The sequence below is a fragment of the Zalophus californianus genome, chromosome 12, assembly GCF_009762305.2.
Source record: "Zalophus californianus isolate mZalCal1 chromosome 12, mZalCal1.pri.v2, whole genome shotgun sequence".
Taxonomy (NCBI): Eukaryota; Metazoa; Chordata; class Mammalia; order Carnivora; family Otariidae; genus Zalophus; species Zalophus californianus.
Window position 1 is genome coordinate 86,337,427 of NC_045606.1, and position 20,781 is coordinate 86,358,207.

Below are 20,781 nucleotides of genomic sequence, written 5' to 3' on the forward strand. Positions count from 1 at the left end.
AAAAAAGGTATAGAACAAAGGCCTTGGGGACTATCCTGAGAAGGATTTACTCTCCTTCTCTTATCTCCCATCTCCAGGTCTGTTTCCTGTTTCTCTCTTTCTGCAGACTGGCCTTCTCTTCTCCTCAGTCTACTTGGCAGAATGTGGCTATCCCACAGATTGGGGGTTCACAGACACTGGCCCAGCCATTCAGAGAGACTAACTGACTTTCCCTTAGACTGGGAGTTGGCAAACTTCTTCTGTAAAGGCCATATAGAAAATATTTTTGGCTTTGTGGGCCATACAGTCTCTGTATCACTACCCGACTCTATCATTGTTATGCAAAAGCATTCCCAGCTAATATGTAAAAAATGGTCATATGCCTGTGTTCCAATAAAACTTTATTTACAAAAACAGGCAGGCAGGAGGCAAGATTTGGCTAGTTTGCTGACCCCCGCCTTAGACACAACCCCAAATTTTCAGAAGAATCTGAATGGTTCAGCCGAGTTAGTAGTCAGTCCCTTAGTCAGTAAGCACATAGTCGGGGAAACACACCAGAAGCATGACTACAAGGAGTCAAAGCCTGGAGGTGAGGCACGCGGTTCTCAGAGAAGAGAGTCTGAGGAGACACCCCAATAAGCGTCCACTATATCACTTCTCATTGTAGCAACCATAAGTTGGAAGTATTAGCTCTTGATCTTCTGACTGCAAGGTAATCTCCTGGAACTGAGTAGCAAGAAACGTCTTGCAGCCACTTGAGATCCTCAGAAACAAAGTCCTATTTAGAATGAGACACTTTGAAATTTCCCACCATAAAAAGAGGGAACGAAGTATGGGAGGCAATTAGCTCCCTAAATAACCTATAGTTCTATAACTCAGAGAGCTTATTCAAAACTTATATTGTTTCTTAAGTAGACAGAGAAAATTTTTACATTCAAACCCAAGGCTCTGAAACTGAGCAAGAGTCATTTTGAGCTGAGTTGGCTTAGAGATTCCACTGCTCCCTGCCCCTCACCTCCAGGGCTCAAGAGTGTGTCGTAGTGGGGTTAAGGGTTGAATGATATGCCCGGTGTGGCTATAACTCAGCCTGTGTCCTCGACTCCCGTGGTAGCCCTGTAGCTTACGGGCATGTCATACAAAGTCTGGAGTGGCTATTGGTGGAAATGTAAAATGGTGTAGCTGCTGTGGAAAGCCGTACGGTGGTTCCTCAAAAATGTAGAAGTAGAATTACCACGTGATCTAACAATTTCACTTCTGGGTATAGAGCCAAAAGAACTGGAAGCGGGTCTCAAGGAGACATCTGTACACCCATGTTTACAGCAGCATTATTCACTGTGGTCAAAGCGTGGAAGTGACCCAAGGGCAAATTGACAAAGAAATGAACAAGATGCGGTATATACATAAATAGAATATTATTCACCCTTAAAAAGTTGGGAAATTCTGATGCACGCTACAAAACGGCTGACCCCAGAGGACATTCTACTAAGTGAAATAAGCCAGCTACAAAAAGACAAATACCATCTAAGTATATAAGAAGGCACCTGGAGTAGTCACATTGGCAGAGACAGAAAGTAGAATGGGGTTGCCAGGAGCTAGGGAGAGGGGAAGAGGGGTGTTGTCTCACGGACACAGTTTCTGCCAGATAGAGAGTTCTGGAGACCAGGTGCACAACAATGTGAATGTACCTAACTCTAATGTATACTTAGAAATAGTTAAGATGGTAAATTTTATCTTATGTGTATTTTACTACAACTTAAAAAAAAGAGTCTGTGGTGGGACATAGGCCCCAACAGCTAAAGACAGTGTATAGACCAGAGCCACTGCCCCAAAGGCTTTCCTGCAATGAGTTTCAGCCTCTCCTAATTATGTCTATAAAAATAAGAGTTGTGATTTTTTTTTTCTTCTTGCCAACAGAAACCAAGGAGCAAGAAACACCCTGCTCCTCTGGGAACCAGTCCAGCTGGCCTTCCCAGAATCCTCTAGGACCCAAGAAGGGAGATGTGGTCTCTCCCATGGTTGCTGTTCTCTGGACAGCAGCTTGACTGACAACCAGCCCCCATGCGATCCACTGCAGAAGCACAGTACCCTCTGTGGGCAAGAGAGGCCCTCTGTAAGGGCCTCTGAGGGAGAGGGGCAGTCCATACAACCCCAGAGCCTCCCATGAGCCCAAAGGAAGAGCCAGAAGCTTCTTCTTTAGATGCTGACAGACACTGTGCCAGCCTCCTATGGCCCTCCTTGCCTCTAGTCTTGTCCCCTCTGAGCCCTCCTCCAGACAGCCTCCTAGGGACATTTGAACACACATCTAAGTAGGGCACTGCCATACACTGACCTTCATTGGCTGCCTACCACTCTAAGGACCAAACTCCCTATCATGACACTCAGCATCCATGCCCTGATCCCTGCCCACCTCTGTAGCCACATTCCCCACAGCTCCCTATCTTTGTGCTTCTGATCCCAATGCATCCCTGCATTTCCATTAATGTGCTCTTTTGAAATCCCAGCCAATAAGTCGAATCCTTTTTTTCCATAGAACTCAGACTCTTGGACTATGCTCAATGTGGCAGGGTGGCCTGTCCACTCCATGTCCTATTTACTCTCCTCTGGAGGCCTCCAGTTTGTCCACATACTCTATACAGAAGGACACCCACGACTGACCATACGTTTCAGGGGTGATCCAAATGGCTCTAAGATTAGCCCAAAGGTTCCGGGAATGACTTTGCAGTTTTGAGACATCGTAACAGGACACAATCCAACTGAAGACCATGGATCAAAATTACAGAAGAGGAATTTTAGGATGAACTGCCAAGGAAGGGCTTTGCAAAGCACTAGGATAAGCTCCAGAAGGTCATCTCCTTTCCTTCCCTCTGAGAAGTCAGAAGCATACATGGCTGGGATGGTGTGGGTGCAGCCTGGAAGTAGGAGATGAGTGAGAAACATCCAGGAGCTCTTCTGCCACTGTGAGCTGTATGGCCCCTTTGCTGGGGGCTCTCCAAACCTTTCTATTTTTTTTTTTAAAGATTTTATTTATTTATTTGACAGAGAGAGACCGTGAGAGCAGGAACACAAGCAGGGTGAGTGGGAGAGGGAGAAGCAGGCTTCCTGCCGAGCAGGGAGCCCGATGTGGGACTCGATCCCAGGACCCTGGGATCATGACCTGAGCCGAAGGCAGACACTTAACGACTGAGCCACCCAGGCTCCTGCTTTCTCTTTATTTTTATTGCTGAAAATGGGATTGTTCTTTCAGTTTTGGGTTATGGGGTAAAATCCTTAAAAAGTAACCACCTTTCATTCTGGCCCAATTCCTAGGCTACTAAGGCCCTGCTGCCACAAGATGAGGTCAGAAACTATAACAACAGAAGGGAAGGATGAAGAAGCTAACCCTTCTCCAGAATCTCTGTGGAAGCTGGAATAACAGGGTCCTCTCCAGAGACCAATCTCTGTGGTCAATGATTTGAGAAATAAAACACAACTACAACTCCATATTCCTACAAGGTTTTCCCTTCTGGCAGACTGGTCACGGCATTAAACTTCGGGGAGCTTCAGCCATAAACATGACATGACCGCAAAGTGCAAGGCATGCTGAAAATAGTTATGTGTATTTACTTCCTATTCTGGTTATGCAATATCGAGAATGAATAAGGCTGATACAAAGTTCTAAAACCTTAACGTCAATGAAAGAAACAGTCCAAGGTAGACAGTGTGATTATTCAGAGAATGAAGAAAGAAGTGAGCCACCCCAGATGGGCAATGAGTAGGGGGAATGGGGCTGGAATGGCCGCTGAAGCACAGTCACCCATGTTCATGGCAGCATTGCTCACAATAGCCAAGGTAGGGAAACAACCTAAGTGTCTGTTGATGGACGAAGAATAAAGAAATCGTGGGGTATGTGTATCTATATAGACACATACATAAGGGAATATTATTCTGCTTACAAAGAAGGGAATCCCACCATTTGTGACATATAGGAACCTGGAGGACATTCTACTTAGTGAAATAAGCCACTTACAGAAAGAAAAATACTGCATGATCTCCCTTATATGTGGAATCTGAAAAAGCCAAATACATGGAAGCAGAGAGTAGAATGGCCGATACCAGGGGCGGGGAGGTGGGGGAAGGGGGAGATGTTAGCCAAGGGTGCAAAGGTGCAGTTCTGTAGGATGGCTAAGTCGCGAGATCTAATGTACAAGCGTGATGACTACTGCTAACAATTCTGTACTGAATATGGCACATTCGATGAGAGTAGATCTTGGGGGCTCTCATCACCACACGTGAGGCCTATGTGAAACAGCCTAACTGAAGTCAGCATTTAGTATGTGTACCAAAACACCACGTTTTACACCTTATAGACAATTTTTTATATTTTATTAAAAATACATATACAAATATATTTAAAAAACACACAAGAACTGAACAGTGTTAGTGAACATGGGTCTCTGTGCTGCTGGGCTCTCGGTCACCAACTGTTGTGTATCACCAGCATCTCAGGCCCCCTGATACAATGGCCACCCCTGAACCTTGGGCCCCTCCATCTGTGGTCACTGGGGTAACGAAAGAGACAAGGGGCACAGCTCTTCCTAGGAAACATGGGCACGTGGCTGTCAGAATTCTTTCCCTTTTAACCCACTTCGAGCTGTATTGGGGTCCATGCTCAGGAGAGAGATGCTGAATCAAGCTGTCAGTTCCCAGAGATAGAGTTTCCTTCCCCAGGGCCTTGGGGACTCAGGCAATTGCCAAACTCCATGGCCCCGTCTTCCCCTTAAGTGTGATAGATGGACCCAGTTTTCATGGCAGTTTAAACACTTTGCATTGATTTGTGTATTAGTTTGTATATTGTTTTGAGAGGCCAATTTCAAGACAAGCTTTGCCCATCGTCCATCAAAGCTCACTGGTGCTTTATCTTCATTCTGAGTTGGCTGCTCATCAGATGTCAGGCAGGCTGCTGCCAAAAGATCCTGCTGCCCAGGACCTCCATCCATCACAGCACCGGGAACACTCTGCCTCAGGTCCTCAAAGACTTAGGCAGAGACCACGGCCGCTGGGGAACAACACTCCACACTCAGCCACTCTGCTTCTTGGAGAAGAGCTGAGCAACTGGTCTTTGGGACTCTTAACATTTCCAGAAATGAGAATGTTCTAGGAATACTCGCAAGCATTTCACACATGTGGAAATTGAGTCAAGCGTCATGGACTAGAAACCAACCTAAACCCCAGCTGCATCCTAACAGTGTTTTGGAAGGGACAGAGTGGAAACAACCATTGAGCATGGGGCACTTTTGCCTGTACTTGCCAAGCATCTCTGCCTAGGGCTGCTATGGCGTACAGCTTTGGTGGGGGGACACGGGAATTGCACATGAGACCAATCACCCTGCCGGCAGCATCTTACTCCCTCAAAGAGACTGGCTCCTGCCCTTCATCCATGCTGCAGAAGAAGCCAGTCCCTTGTCCTCCAGGAACAGATGGGGGACACCCTGGCTGGGTAGGTGGGGTCCTATGGACAGTTCACTCTCCCAGCCCTGGCTGCCATGGAGAGACAAAACCTGCAAGTCGCCCCTCTCCCTGGCCCCCAACACACACTTCTCCTGATGGCTGTCAGCAGTCCCACATCCTGGATTGAGGGGCCCCTGGACATAAATGGAGCTGACAGTGAATATCAGTTGCTAGAATAGCATTACCCTCTCTCTCTCTCTCTCCTTCCTACTATTTCTTTTCTCAAGGTCCCAGCCCCCCACAACAGCTCCATCCTCCAGCGTCAACAGTGACACAAGCTGGGCCTCATCACCCTGCAATTTTGATTCTCCAAAGGGCATCAGAACACAGTGATCAGCAAAACACAGTAGCCGGGCTCTCGCAGCTGGACCTTGGCAGGGTCACTTCAGCTCACCTAGGAAACCTCGTCCTGGAGGAGCTGCTGGGGAGCCTGAGATGTCCTAACAGCGGGGGCGTGACTGATCCACCGAAAGGGTCACTGTGAAGCCCAGGAGTGGGCAGCAGATGAGGAAAAGGGGCCGACTCTAATACAAATGGTAAGAAAAAAAATGAGTGACCTTCAGTCCATTTCTGACCCCTCAGCCCCACCTCTCCCCTCTGCTAAGGGGAACCAAGTTCTGGACTTTTCCTTTCTCTTCCCCTCCAGACTTACTTATTCAAAATAGAGATGGCTCTCCAATATATGAAAAGATGCTCAGTCTCATTCAGAATAAAAGAAATACAAAATAAAACTGCTGTGAGAGCCCACTTACCACCGTCAAGGTGGCAAAAGGCTAAAAGCTCAATGACCCATGGTGCTGGCCGAGCACCATGTGTCTCGGGACACAGGCAGTCTCTTTCACTAGGAGTGGGGTGTAAATTGATATATTAGGATATTTTGACTATCTTTCTGTAATATAATTTAAAAAATATATGTTTGGTCTTTGTCCCCGGTTTTTGGCACAGATCTCCTAGTAGGCTTGGAATTTCCTAAGTGATAGGAATATCTTTTGCTATTCATAGGGAGGCCCTGTAAACCATAGCTGAGTTTATGCTAATAGGGTGGCTCAGGATGGGGCCTGGCCATCAAAATCACCAAACTTGTTGGAAGCTCCCACTCCCCACCATAAACCTGGCCCTTCCATTGGACTGTCCCTGAGTTGCATCCTTTATAATAAACCAGTCATAGTAGTAAAGCACTTTCCTGAGTTCTAGGAGTCATTCCAGAGAATCTGTGAAGAGGGGAGGGGGGAGGGTTGCCACGAGAGCCCTTGAATTTGTAGTCAGCAGGCACCTCATTTGCAACTGGCATCTAAAGTGAGATCAGTCTGGTGGGACTGAGCACTTAAGCCTGTGAAGTCTGATGCTAACTCCAGGTAAATAGTGTCAGACTTGAACTGAATTGTTGCATATTCAGTTGGTGTCGGAGAATCGGGGAATTGGTGTTGGAAAAGATACCACACATTTGGTGTCAGAAGATAGACGTCAGTCTTTCAAAATTACCCATGTGTGTATCTTTGACCCACCCAGAAACTCTGCTTCTAGGAATTACCTTAGTAATACACTCGCCAGCATGCACAAGGATGTAATCACCACCCTGTACATTTGGGTGTGGTTTAGAATAGCAAAAGAATGGAAACAGCCAGGAGTGCCTGGGTGGCTCAGGCAGTTGAGTGTCTGCCTTCAGCTCAGGTCATGATCCCAGGGTCCTGGGATCGAGCCCCACATCAGGCTCCTCGCTCAGAGGGGAGCCTGTTTCTCCCTCTGCCGGCAGCTCCCCCTGCTTGTGCTCTTTCTCTCTTTCCTCTTTCTCTGACAAATAAACAAATAAAATCTTAAGAAAAAATGGAAACAGCCAAACTGCCATCTATTTGGGAACTGGCTGAACCGCTGACATGCGTACAGTGGAATTCTATATGGTGATAAAAACAAAAACAAAAAAGATTGAAGCAGCTCTTTACTAACATAAAAAAAGTCTTCAGAGTATCTTGTTAACTGGAGAAAAAAAGTCAATGGCAGGACAGTGTTCATAGCATGTTATATGTTGTGTTAAGTGAAAAAGGGATAAAGAATATAGATTTCAGTTGGCTAGTACATAATTTTTTTTTTTTTAATCTCTGAAAGGATAAGCAGGCACTAACACCAATGGTGACCTGCTTGAATAGGAAGACAGAATTGGGCAGGTGACACACAAGGAAGGGGAAAGGGAGATTACTGATGTGCGAGCGAGGTGACTATCATTCCTGTTCCACTCATCACAGGTCAGGCCTGCAAGGAACTTCAGGGAGCCTCTCCCACCCTCTCTCTCCACTTTAAAATTTAAAATGTGGAAATCATGACCCAAAGACATTCCCTGGTCTACCCAGCTCTCAGATCTGGTAGAGGACTGGGAAAAGAATCCCAGGCCATCACACCAGTTCAGTGCTCTTTCAGAGACAAGGCTAGACCAGGTGCTCCTCGGGGTGGGGGGGGGGGGGGGGGGGGGGGCGGGGCTCACAGTAGGTCACGGGCCACAACTTTGCAAACATTGAAAACTCACAGAGCATTGGCACATGCTTACTATTTATTAAGAGTATTCCGAATGAATGAATGTTGCATTATACTTCCTATGAGCCCTGACTCTCTAGCTAAGCTTATTAAGTCATCCTAGCCTGAGAGTGACATGATTTATATCCCCCAATGATGACAGAGTCACATTTTCCCAAGCCCCTCGGCAGAGGAAACATGTCTGGTGAAGGGGGCCTTTTAACACCCAAGTGAAATGCCATAAACAACTGCCCATATTGTAACTTCTTGCGGAATCAGCCTATGTATGAAATAAGAAAAGAACGATGAGGTTAATATACTTAACACAGCACTCGGGAGAAGAGGAATTATTAATCTGCATATAGATTGTTCAACCAAACAAATGCCCATGGGGCGTGTCCTCTGAATTGTGCAGGCTGGATTTTGTGCATTGCATCATGAAGACCCATCTTCTACGCCACACTTACTAAACTCCAAATACTGTTGCAAGGTAGGTGGCAGGGGCACCTCTATTCAAAACCTGTGATATGAGTCTTGTTAGCATCATCATCGAACCGACTACTACCCCACCCAGACAGACGGGGCACTCACCCCAGCCAGGGGCGAAAACTCAGAACCTTCCAGGACATCACTGCACATCCTCCGTACTGTGTGACAGACTCAAATTGTGTCTAAATAGGCTGGGAGGGTTCTGAGAGAGATGAGCTAAGTAAGACCATAAACACCTTGGAAAATCAGACTGAGTAAAGCTACCCATGACGGATGAATGTTTGCTAGATCAAAGAGATCTGGGGCTTATGTGGAGAGCCCCATTGGGGAGTTTTGGTCACAGATTAGAGGCCCGTTTGGCTCCTTAGACACAGCCGGGCTGGCTGCGGTGAAGGGAGCAAGGTTATCACAGCCGCCAGAGGGAGAACGGGTAAGTGAGATGGATGGAGAGCAAATCCTATTATAACCAACTCCGTTACAAAGAAAATTTCACCTTAACAAAAATATATCCAAGCCGGAGGCATCGGCCCATAATAATCGTATATTGTTCAAACAACCCCATTGTGAAGCACGCTGTTCTTCAGTCCTTCTGGCTAATAGTCTCTAGTTATAACAACACCCCAGCACATCCCCACTTACCACATGATGAATTATTTGTGGTACATGACAATACCTGCCTTCCTTTCCAACCCTCTGACTGTGGGAGGTGACTTTTGAGATGCTCTATTGGAGGCTGATGTTTTGAAAAATGGCAAGGAATTTGTCTTTATAAGAATCTTTACCTCATCTCAGTTTCCCATCAAACCACTCACCTATATCTAATACCATTAGGAAGATTATTTAAAATGTTAGATGATCACCTCTACATAAGCTGAACAAAAATATTTGATAAAAAATCCATTTGTGGTTTTAAAAAAAATCATAGAAAAATAAGACTAGTAACTTCCTTAATCTAATAAACATCTGTCAAGAACCTATAGTAAACATCCTACTTAACACTGAAATGTTTAAATCATTCCCTGAAAAGTCTGGAACCAGATTAAATGCCTTTTATATCAGAGATTGGCAGAGCATAAAAGTCCTGGAAAATACTGTGTGGAGACAAGGATTTGGAATAATAAGAACTCTCCTGTAGTGCTGGTGGGTGTATAAATTCATATGACCCCTTTAAAAGCATTCTGGAAATAACAAATTGAAGATATACATGTTCTTTGATCCAGCAATGCCATGTGCTCAAGATGATTAAAATGTGTATTGTAGCTTTACTTTTAATAGAAAAGGGGTTGGAAACAACATATATGTCCATCAAAAGAAGAATATATACATAGTGATATTCTTGCAATGCAAATGTACATAGTAGTTAAAATGAACCAGCTAGAGCTCCACGTATCAACATGGATACATGACACACACATACACAGGCACACAAAGTAAGCTTCAGAAAGCTAAGACAAATGGTACCTTTATATAAAGTTTTCATTTTAAAAGCATGCGAGTACTAGGGCTCAGCACAGGAGTCCAAGGACAGTAGATTCAACCTCTCTAAGCAGACATTTGTCCTTGAAGCAGAGTGATTGGGGGATCACTCCAGTCCTGGAGTCAAGAAACAGGTTCCTACCCTGTGTCTTGGATGTTACCAGTGTCTTAGCTCAGACTGCTACAGCAAATACCACTGAATGGTAGCTTAAATAACAAATATTTATTTCTTACAGTCCTGGAGGCTGGCTGGGGTCCAGAATGATTGGATTTTTGGTGAAGGCCCTTCTTCCCATTTTACACACATCACTTTCTCATTATGGCCTCACAAGGCAGAGGGAGAAGGCTAGCTCTCCTCCTGTGTTTATTAGGAGTAACCCCTCTCCAGTAACTGGGATTACAGTAATCCCATCATGGGGGCTTTACTCTCATGGCCTAATCACCTCCCAAAGTTCCCATCTCCAAATACCATCACAGTAGGGCTTCAACATAAGAATTTGCCGAGAGCATGGGCATTCAGTCCATAGCAATCGGCAAGCACCCTTGACCACTTGGGAATGACAGAAATCTATTTACCAGAAAAATGACAGTATTTTCTTTCCTCTCTTTCCCGGTTTCCACCTTCTGGTTTCTGATCCCCTTTCACTATCTGTTACATATGTATCTGTGAGACATCCGCAAAGCTACCCCAGAATAGTCCCCCTCCCACCTCTCTAATCAATAGAAACATTATGAGATAAGAACAAAATTGTGAAGTCCTGGTTGAATGGGTCACATTATCCCATAGCGCTCATTAGAAATTTAGAGCTTTAAAGAAATTAAGAGGACCCAGTTCCACTTGCTTCCTCTCTCAGGTCCTGCAGGGTGACAAGGTGCACCTAAGGACTTAGTGAAAGAGCAAGACCCCAACTCAGGTCTCCTGTCTTCCAGGATGATGTTTCTACTATGCCACAGAAGCCTGTGATACATGTTTATTATGTAAAATCCACAAAACATCAGCTTGAGTCCTCTCATCTCTGTGGGGGTTCCAAAAATATCAGATCATGGTTTATGCCACTTTCAAGCTCACAGAGGATCATTTTCAGAATGCACTCCTCCATGAGGTCAGAGTCACGCTTCCCATTACAGACTGGGATGGCACCCAAGCACACACAGTTGTGCATGCAGAATGGTCTCCACATTTAGACAATGACTCAACATTTCGAATGTCACTGGATTTGGAACAACTTGAAAGACACCAAAGGAAGAAGAGTGATGTTGAAATCTCAGTGGCGTATGCTGATCAAGACATGCTCCTGCTAACAAAAGGTGAAAATGAATGTTTCTATCCTCTCGCTCACTGGCTGATACCCAGTTATCACTAAGACTTTGGCAGCAAGAATTGTTCTAACAAGGGAAGGACTCAGCTCTAGATGCAGGAAAATGCCTACAAACATTCCAAACTCAATTGCTCTCTGGGTGATCTTGATTTGTGAAGATCAGTGAGAAATATAAATCAGATGTAAGAAGTTAGTAGTCCACCTTGATGGATAGAACTTTTATATTGATCAGTGCTACAAAGCTCGGAGAAATCTCCAGTTCCCAACCCCCCAAAACTTACAATCTAATGAGATTCAGAATGAACACCTGGGACAAATTTAGGACATCTATAGAGAAACATAAATAAACAGTACTTAATTTAAAGACAATACCACATTCTTCTGGCATTGGAGAAAAACAAAAAGGATGATCCAAGTGAGACGGGGTAAATCAAGAAGGACTTCTTGAAGAAATGTGAGGTTTGTGCCATGAGATTTGGAAGGAAAGGAAGCCTTGATGGTGAAAAGATAAGGAAAGCAGACATCCAAGGCAGATGAATGGCTTCTGAATATGCCCAGGAGAGGGGTTACGGTGACAGTGGCAAGTCTTTACATCAGTAAGATATATATTCACTTATTTCTCTATAGATAATGACCACGGGAAAGAGATAAGGCAGGGATCCTCTCCGTTTTACAGAGGGAGAGAAGGACTTAGTAGACTAAGTGGCTTGCCCTAGGGGTCATAGCCAACAAGTGGCAGAGCTAAATCTTGAACTGAGGACTTTGAATTCCAATTATAGAGCATTTTAGGGCTCCCTTAATGACCTGAATAGAAATGGGAACATAGAAAGTGACAGCTTTTAAAAAAAACTTGGGTCAAGTGCAAGTGTAGGGTAAGGTAATGTGTTACATACTTCCAAAGGACTCAACGGTTATAAACTTGACCTGTTTGGTTTGTTGGTCAAGAGTCCTAGAAAATGAATTAACGATATCAAGGTCACAGTTTCAGCGTCTCAGGAAGCAGGATTGAAAACACAGCTGCAAGCCATTGTTCTCTTAGCTCACTCAGTTTGCAAAAATTTGAGGTGGGGAGCAAGTAAGAAATAGAGCCCTCAATATTAGAAAATAGATCTCTCAATGCACAAATCCCCACAGATGGAAAAATACCTCCAAACACCTACTCAACAATGGATTGCCCCTCAATTTTTCTGCATGCAAAGATCAGCATGTTATAATTGTTCATTTGAAGTTAAACTGGGCTGGACACTTATTCTTTTCCCTTGCAGCCTGAATTCAGAAGCTTCCAGTTGGAATCCCACTACATCTCTGCACAAAATCACCCACCCTTCAAAGAGTGTCAGGTTCAAATTTGCTTAACTTTTATCCCTAATTAAGAAGGCCAGAGGAATACTTGGTAAATATTTTGGATCTAATTAAGTCTGATTGCATTATGAAATGGAATCAGTGTATTCAACTTCTAACATTTTGAAATTCCAAAGTGATCCTAGGCTCTCCATTGGCCACGGATGATAGCCCTTTGCACGTGAAGTACACAAACTGTTCTCACCAGCTGGTTAGTGGCTCAGCGGCACACAAACCACAAAATTAACCAATTCTCAGGCACTGCAAAATGAGCTCTGCCTCACACCATAGCTTTCCCTCTCTGGAGCACCCACCCTTACACACATGCAAGCGTCCTGGGCTCGCTTCTTTTCTCCAATGGCATTTCTCCCTTGTCAAGTGTTCTCAACCATGGCTGCATTCTGGGATCATTTGGGAGCTTTAAAAATCCCAACGGCTGGGTGGCATGCCCAGATTTAGTTAATTTGGAGAATGGCCTGGTGTCAAATTTTTTTAAAGCTTCCCAGATGACTCTAACCTGCTAAGGTCAAGAATGACTGCAACTAAGTGATCTTATCCAGTGCCTAGGCTTTAAATCCTAGCAATAGGCTATAGTTGCAAATATAATCTCCTGTCTTGGGGGCTCTCCTGAGTTCCAGAATCATTCATTCAAACTGCTTACTTGACATGCCCACTTGGGCATCTAAAAGGCTTTGCAAACTTCACAAGTTGCAAGAACAACTCTCAATTTCTCCTCACCTCCAATGTTTCTCTTCCAATAGTTCTCATTGTAGTAAGTAGCTCGAACCTAAAGCCTAGAAGCCATTCTAATTTTTTCCCTTTTCCTCATATGCTGCAAATTCACCAGCAAAGTCCTGTCTGTTCTACAACCAAAGAAGATCTCTCATAACCATTATGGTAGGCAGCTTCCAAGATAATCCTCAATGATTCCCATTTCCTGGTATTCGTACCCTGTACAGTCCCTTTCCACATTGCACCTGGGTTGGTCTCTATGACCAATAGCATATGGCAGAATTGATGGTATGTTACTTCAGAGATTAGGTTATGAAAAGACTCTGACTTCCATCTTGTTCTCCCCACCATCACCCTCACTCTGAGGGAATTAAGCTTCAAGCTGCCATGTTGTGAATAGCCCTTGGAGAGGCCCATGTGGTAGGGAACAGAAGCCTCTGGCCAACAGTCAAAAAAGGAACTGAGTCTTCCAACAAGCACATGAGTGAGCTTGAACGTGGATTCTTCAGCCCAATCAAGCTTTTGAGATGACTGTAGCCCCAAACAACAGCTTGAATTTAACCTCATAGGGGACCTTGAGCCAGAAATATCCAGGTAAGTTGCCCCTAGATCCCTAGCCCTCAAACACTCTATAACATAACAAATGTTAATTGTTTTAAGTTGCTAAATCTGGCAGTAGTTAACAATAGACACTATCCTCATCCACATTTTTGCATCTCACGGCTATCACGCTCCTCCAGCCTACCTCCATTTCTTCTCTACTGTGGTAGTGTCCTAGCAGGTCTCTCTTTTCCCATTTCTGCTCTCCAACAACTTGTCACCCTCATTTATATTCTTTAAATAAAATTCGCTTACATCTCTTCTCTTAACACCCTTCAATGATTTCCCATTCTACTCAGAATAAAACCCAGTTCCCCACAATAGCCCTTCCCGATCCGATTCCAGTCTATATCTCCAACTTATTCTTGTACGTCTCTTCCCATTTCTTGTTGTGTTCCAGTCACATTATTACTTCATTTTTATAGGAAGACCCTTGCTTTTCTTTTATGGTTAGAGAAGCTGAGGGAAAGAGACATTTTTAATATCAGGGGAATAAGATCCTGGTAACATTGCTCAAAACAGAAATTACTTTTTTGCTACATCTCTGACAAGTATTTGTCAAGCTTGAAGGACACGCAGTATAGTGTTGGAGAAAAAGAGGTGCTTTTGCTTCTGGCAATATGTTGGACTAAATGAGGAGAGAATATCTTCCCAGTATAGAACATCTAAAAATGCTGAATAAAATGAAAAACATATTTCAAAATATGGCTGAGCTAGTAGGAAAAGGAAACCAATCAGAGGAATTAAAAACAAGGAAGTGTAATTCAGTGGGGATAAGTAAGCTACAGAGGCATTTTCCTTGTGGATATCTATGTATTTCCTAGTGATCTAGAGTGACACACATATGAGAATGGAGAAAACATCCTGGGTCTCAAGCAGAATGGGACTTTATTAGTTGAGACTCCTATAGAGTGATACCTCAGTGGTCACATAGAGATTTGTCTGGCTTAGCCTTGGCCCTTTAAGCCAGGAAAGTAGCCAGTGGAAAAAAGTCTCCCCTGATATTTCCTACCACAAACTAATATTTATTAGGATCTGGGGCTGTAATTCATACCATCTGTGAAGCCAGAAGGAAGAAAAAGTGCCAAACTTAAAAGAAGTCCCAGACTGACAGTGCTCCAAACACTTGGGAGAAGAAAAAACAAGTCCTCTCTGAAGGAATGGCCCCTCAGCTCAGGCATCTTGATATGTTCATGAATGAAGAACAGAATTACGAAACACGTGGGAGTACAAACTAATATAAGAGTCAACAGAAATAATAAATTGCAGAATCAGACCCGTTGAGCCTACAGGTATTAGATTATCAGAGAAAGATTTTTAACATAAATAAGAGGGAATTCACAGTATTACAAAGGAGCAAAAGATTATCAAAGTTGAACAAACCTATTTTAATGAACCAAATATAACTTCATGAAATAAAAATTATAATATATGAAATTTAAAGTTCATTGCATGGGTTAAACATCAAATGAGACTCGGGAAAAATATACCTAGTAGATTGGAGGAAACAGCTGAAAAATTATCCAGAATGCATCAGCTAAAAAGAAAGAAATTAAGATACTTGAATGAAAGAATGAAAAGATACAACCAAAGTATAACTGGGATTACAGAAGCTGTAACTAGAAAGAGAAAGAACAAATATTTGAAAAGTTAATGGTTTAGGATTTTCCAGAGTTGATACCACTTCTCAGATTCAGGGAACCCAACCAATTCCAAGCAGGGCACATCATAAGAAAACTACAGAAATCAAGCTGAGAACTGAAAAAATAGAAAAAAAAAATCTTGCACTCATAGAGTTTACATTTAGTGAGGGAAAACTGACAGTTGGTAATTAGCAAAAAAAACAAAAACAAAAACAAAAACAAAAAGCAACCCAGATCATCCGGACAGTGACATGTGCAATACGAAGAATTTAAAGAGGATGATGTGAGAGCCTAGGACTTGGGAACCACATCAACCTTGGTGATCATGAAAGATGATATGTAAGCTGAGATCTGAATGACAGAAGGGAGCGAGTCCCATAAAGCCATGGGAAACAGCACTCCATGCAGGGGGAAGAGTTAATGCAAAAGTTCCATATCTGTCTGTCCCAACTTCTCTTAGCCTCAGTTTCCTCATCTATAAGATGGGGAAAATATTTTCCTCATATCTGTTGTGAGGCTTGAAATTTTGTATATAAAGTACTTGAAAATCTTTGAATCATAATATACGTGATAATTTTATGGAGGCAGCCTAGCTTCCCATGAAGAATACAGACTTTGGACCACCCAGACCAGTATTCTTGGCCTGATGATTCATCTGTGAACACTCTGAGATCCAGCGCCTCATTTGTTAAATGAGAATGATGCAGTTGCCATAAAGATTACAGGGCAAAACATTCACACAGAGCCTGGTGTTGTCCCTGGCAAAAGAACTCAATAATTACCTCTATAAAAATGTTACCTTTCCTATACAGGCTCTAGAGGCCTCCTCTACCCTCCACACCCTGACTCTAGCCAGAAGTTCTCTCTCTTCTCTGCTCTCCCACTGCACTTTATCCATAAGTCTCTCCCAAGTCTCTCTTTTTGGTTTTGTTTTGCATTTCTCCCAGTGGTCTCCCAGAATGACTAAAGTCATTCCATAGACTTTAGTCTATCCATCTTTTATCCCTCATACTACTTAACCCAGGATCTTGCACATTATAGGTATTTAATAAAATGTTACAAAGGCAAGAATAAACATATGAGTTATAATTGGAATATCTCCACCACCACCAAAGCAACTATTTCACAAGGCAGCTAATTGCATGGCTATAGTTGTTTAAAGCTTCTCTCCCATATCAAGTCAAAATCTGCTGACGGAGATTTTACACTAGTGGTCCATAGTGAATCACATCTCTGGGATTCACATGCTGATATTGTCTCCTCCCACCTTGACCCTGGGCTTGTCCCTACAACTCACTGTGGTCAATGAGACAGACATGGTGCAAGTCTTTGCTTGATAAGTCTTTGTGCCTTAGGCTCACCCTCTTGGATCGCTGCCATTACTATTTGAGGAATCCAATTTCGCCTCCTTGAAGATGCAAGACCATGTGGTCTGAGGGACCCAGCTAAGCACAGAGCCTTGCCAATCCACAATCAGACTATAGTTGTATCAGCCCTGGAAAAACCAGCAGAAGAGCCACCCAACCAACTCAGAACAGAAAGAGAAATAATAAATCAATGTATTAAACTAATACATTTTGGGGTGGTTTGTTACACAGAAACCGATAACTCAAATACGTTCCTCTTTAACTTCTACCCTCCATCTATAAAAGCAAGAATGATCCTTCTTCCACAGGTCAGTCCTTCAAATGGCTAAATACCCTCCTGAACACTTTTAGTTCTTCAACAAATTTTCACAGTAGTGAAAGGCCTAAAGCCCCTCTGGTTTGTCCCTCTCTTTTACAAGTGTGGGTCTCAGTAAAGAAACACACTCACCTGTATTCTAGCCATGCAGCTCTTAGACTACAATCATATTGGTCCAGATGCTGTGCTTCTGGTCATGTGGCCAAGTCAGTGTTGGTGTGGCGTTTGTGACATCCCCATCACATAGTGGCTCACATGGCACTCAGGGTCTTAAATCACAGACCCTTTCCCATGAACTACTGTGAAGTCACATCTTCAAAATCCTGTACCTGAGAACCCGACCATTTGAACCCACATGTGGACTCCTATTAAATCGGTCATAACAGTTATGGCCTGTTGGAGACTTTCTAAATTCAAATTCTATATAGCAATGGACCTCTACATCATTAAATTCAAGTTTCCATCTTTGGCAAATCTGACCTACTTGATCACTCTCTCCTCCTGGAAATGCTTTCATTTCTTGGCCTCACAAAAATCCCTCTATCTTGGTTTCCATCCTATCCCATTGGCTGTTTCTTCTCTGTCTTTGCTGGGTCTGTGGACTTCTTCCCTTCTTTAGCTGTCTTGGCTCCCGAAAGCCATCTATAGCTAAACAACTCCCAACACTACTTCTCCCATCTTAATTTCTCCCCTGAATCTCAGACTCATATAACCCATTGCCTGCTGAAGATTTCTAACTACAGAATGGGCATCTTAAAATGTAATCCACCCAAAATAGAACATCTGGCTTCCTACCCCTACTTGTCCCCAAACTTCTCCTCATCTCCATAAATAATGACTCTATTCTCAATTTTCCTGGTCAGTCCAAAAGCCTTGGAATCATGGACTCCCCTCTCACATTCCACACACAATTTATCAGAAAATCCTTACAACTCTGCCTTCAAAGTATCTACAACATCTAACCATTTTCACCACTGCCCCCACCCACACCCTAGTCCAAACCACCTAATCCCTAACCCAGACTGTTAGAAGACTCTCCTAAATGGTCTCCCAGCTTCCACCCCTAAAGCCCACCATAGCCTGTTCTGCATATGGCAACCAAAGCAATCACTTAAGACGTAAGTACATAAGTTGTTCATACCTCCCATCCGCTCAAAACCTTCCAGTGGCTTCCCTTGTCACTCAGAGTAAAATCCAAAGTCATTACCCCGACCAGAATGCTCTATACAATCTGGCCTTAGCTACCTTTTGATCTTACCTATTATTCTCACCTTCACTCACTCCACCACAGCCACAACTGGCCTTCTTGCTGTTGCACAAACCCTCCTAGCATACCCCTGCCTCAGAGTCTGCATTTGCTCTTCCCATCGCCTGAAAACACCATTCTCCTGAATCTTAATTGGTGCTCTCCTTCATTTTACACAAGTCTCTGCTCAATGGTCACCTTATCAGAGAAGCTGCCTTTCTGAGGCCAACAATAACCCCCATCACAAGCTGCTTGATATCTAGTCTTACTCATCTGACATGTCAGCCTGTCTTCCCTTCTCCGTATGCAAGCTCCATGAGAACAGAGGCTTTGTTTTGTTCCCTGCTATATCCCCAGTAGTGGAAGCAAGCCCAGCCTAGGTGTCAATATTCATTGATGAATGAATTCACTATCCCTTCCAGCTTTGGTCCATCCACAAAATGGATGTGTGTGTCAATTATATATTTGTCCAAGAAACAGACTTTTTCACATGGTCAAAAGTAATCTTTTGATTACTTTTGTTCTGGCCATGCACCAACCAAAAGTACATCCAAACCAAAATAATCTCTGTGGTATGAGCAACGGAGGTTATATCTTAAAGAGAAATAATGCTAGGTTAAGACTGTGGAAGGCCTTGAATGACCAGCCAGAACCTGGTTTGTTCACTACAGGCAATGAGACATCATTGAAATGTCTTGAGTGTAAAGTGACAGAAATTGTCTCATAAATAACTTTCACTAGGTATATTTTTTTTTAAAAATCCTACTTAGATCAATGTGGAAGCAACCTGACATTTTCCTTTTTTATTAACTGGCTTTTAGAACATGTTGACAAGTATGGTTCATTTTGAATGGTCCTAAGTAATTCTCTGGACTAAGGCAGAGACCACTGGGTCATTTGTAAACAGATACACATGGCTGGCAATAAATAGACTTATGCATCTGAGGCTTAAGACCACATTTTATACTTACAACACATGTATTTCTTATCTCACACCTGTGCACAACTTATATAGCATACACAGAATCTTGTTTTCATATCCTACTGATAGGAAAGCCAGAACCCTCTTCTGAGCCAGGGAGTCTGAGAAAAAAGCTGAGGGAACAGACTGGAAAGCTCTGTCATACACACCAGACTCCAGTGAACTCACATGTGGAACAAATACACTGCTCAACAGCTGCCCGCTTCAACAACTCAGGGGCCCAGGGGCGGCCGGGATGACAGAAGTCTTTTTGGCATGGACAGGCTTGTGGTGGAGAAGGAGAGGAGCAGTGGAGGCCCTTCTGAGGATCTGCTAACTTCTTCAAAGGGAAAACAGCGGTGGCTGCAGCAGAGGCTCGGAAGCCCTGTCATCAGTCCCTCCGGCCGTTACAGACACCTACAAGGGGCTGGTGGGCAGCAGCTCCAGAGCTGGAAGGGGCCTCTCGAAGGAAAAGCAGAAGCACATCTTCCTGTGTTGCGGTCCACACAGCAGGCCCTCAGTGACCACCCACTCTTGACATGCTCAGGAACTGAAACCAAAATTGGTTCCTTAATGCAACTGGGAATGTTACTTACATTGTTTTTCCCTAATTGTATCTATTCTTGCCTCTCATTTTCCTACCTCCCTTCCAGAATCACACTGAATCCCTCAGCCCTTGACACTGCAATGAAATCCATACATTTTAAAACACATACATTTTACAGGGGTGTGTGTGTGTGTGTATGTTATACACATACATACATACATAAATATATATGTATTTAACAACTTAGCCTTCTGCAGACCCATTTGGGTACTTTCTGTATTCCTGGTCACTTTTACTTCAGGGCCCACATGGGGCCATAAAGCTCATTTTTTTCTCTCCATCAATAGATCTTCAAAATCCCTCATGAAGGAACAGCACTGCTCTTCATTGGTAAAATATATACTTATTCATACTTTTCAGGGTAAAAATATCATTCCAGTTACAACCCTTGAGCCCAAAATTAGCACTCCTAAGAAAATGACTCATCCATGACATTACCAGGTGAATAAATGACAAGTGTGCCTCTCCAGTCATGAGACAACTTACCTAGTTAACCCATCATCCTTAGAATGGGGCATTTTCCCAAATGGAATATGAGTCACTTGGGCATGAGAAGAATTTTTAAGTTCACAGACATAACATTTCCTCTGCTATGTTCTTCTCCATTAGTGAAAGTTTGATTATTAACATCCGGCACTTTAAGAAATCAGTCCTTAAATGACACTCCTCACTTCTGCTCACTCTTTCCTCTTTGGTGAAGTTCATGGTTGAGT

At 43.4% G+C, this 20,781-nt stretch overlaps 1 protein-coding gene across 1 annotated transcript in view; it reads right to left on the reverse strand.

The window, feature by feature from the left end:
• PLXNA4 (plexin A4) overlaps positions 1-19,858 on the reverse strand; it is a 571,205-nt gene extending 551,347 nt beyond the window's left edge. The window contains exon 1 of the mRNA XM_027573479.2: positions 19,651-19,858. The gene's annotated coding sequence lies outside the window, so the exon portion shown is untranslated. The remainder of the gene's footprint in view (positions 1-19,650) is intronic.
• Between the last annotated feature and the right edge of the window lie 923 nt (positions 19,859-20,781).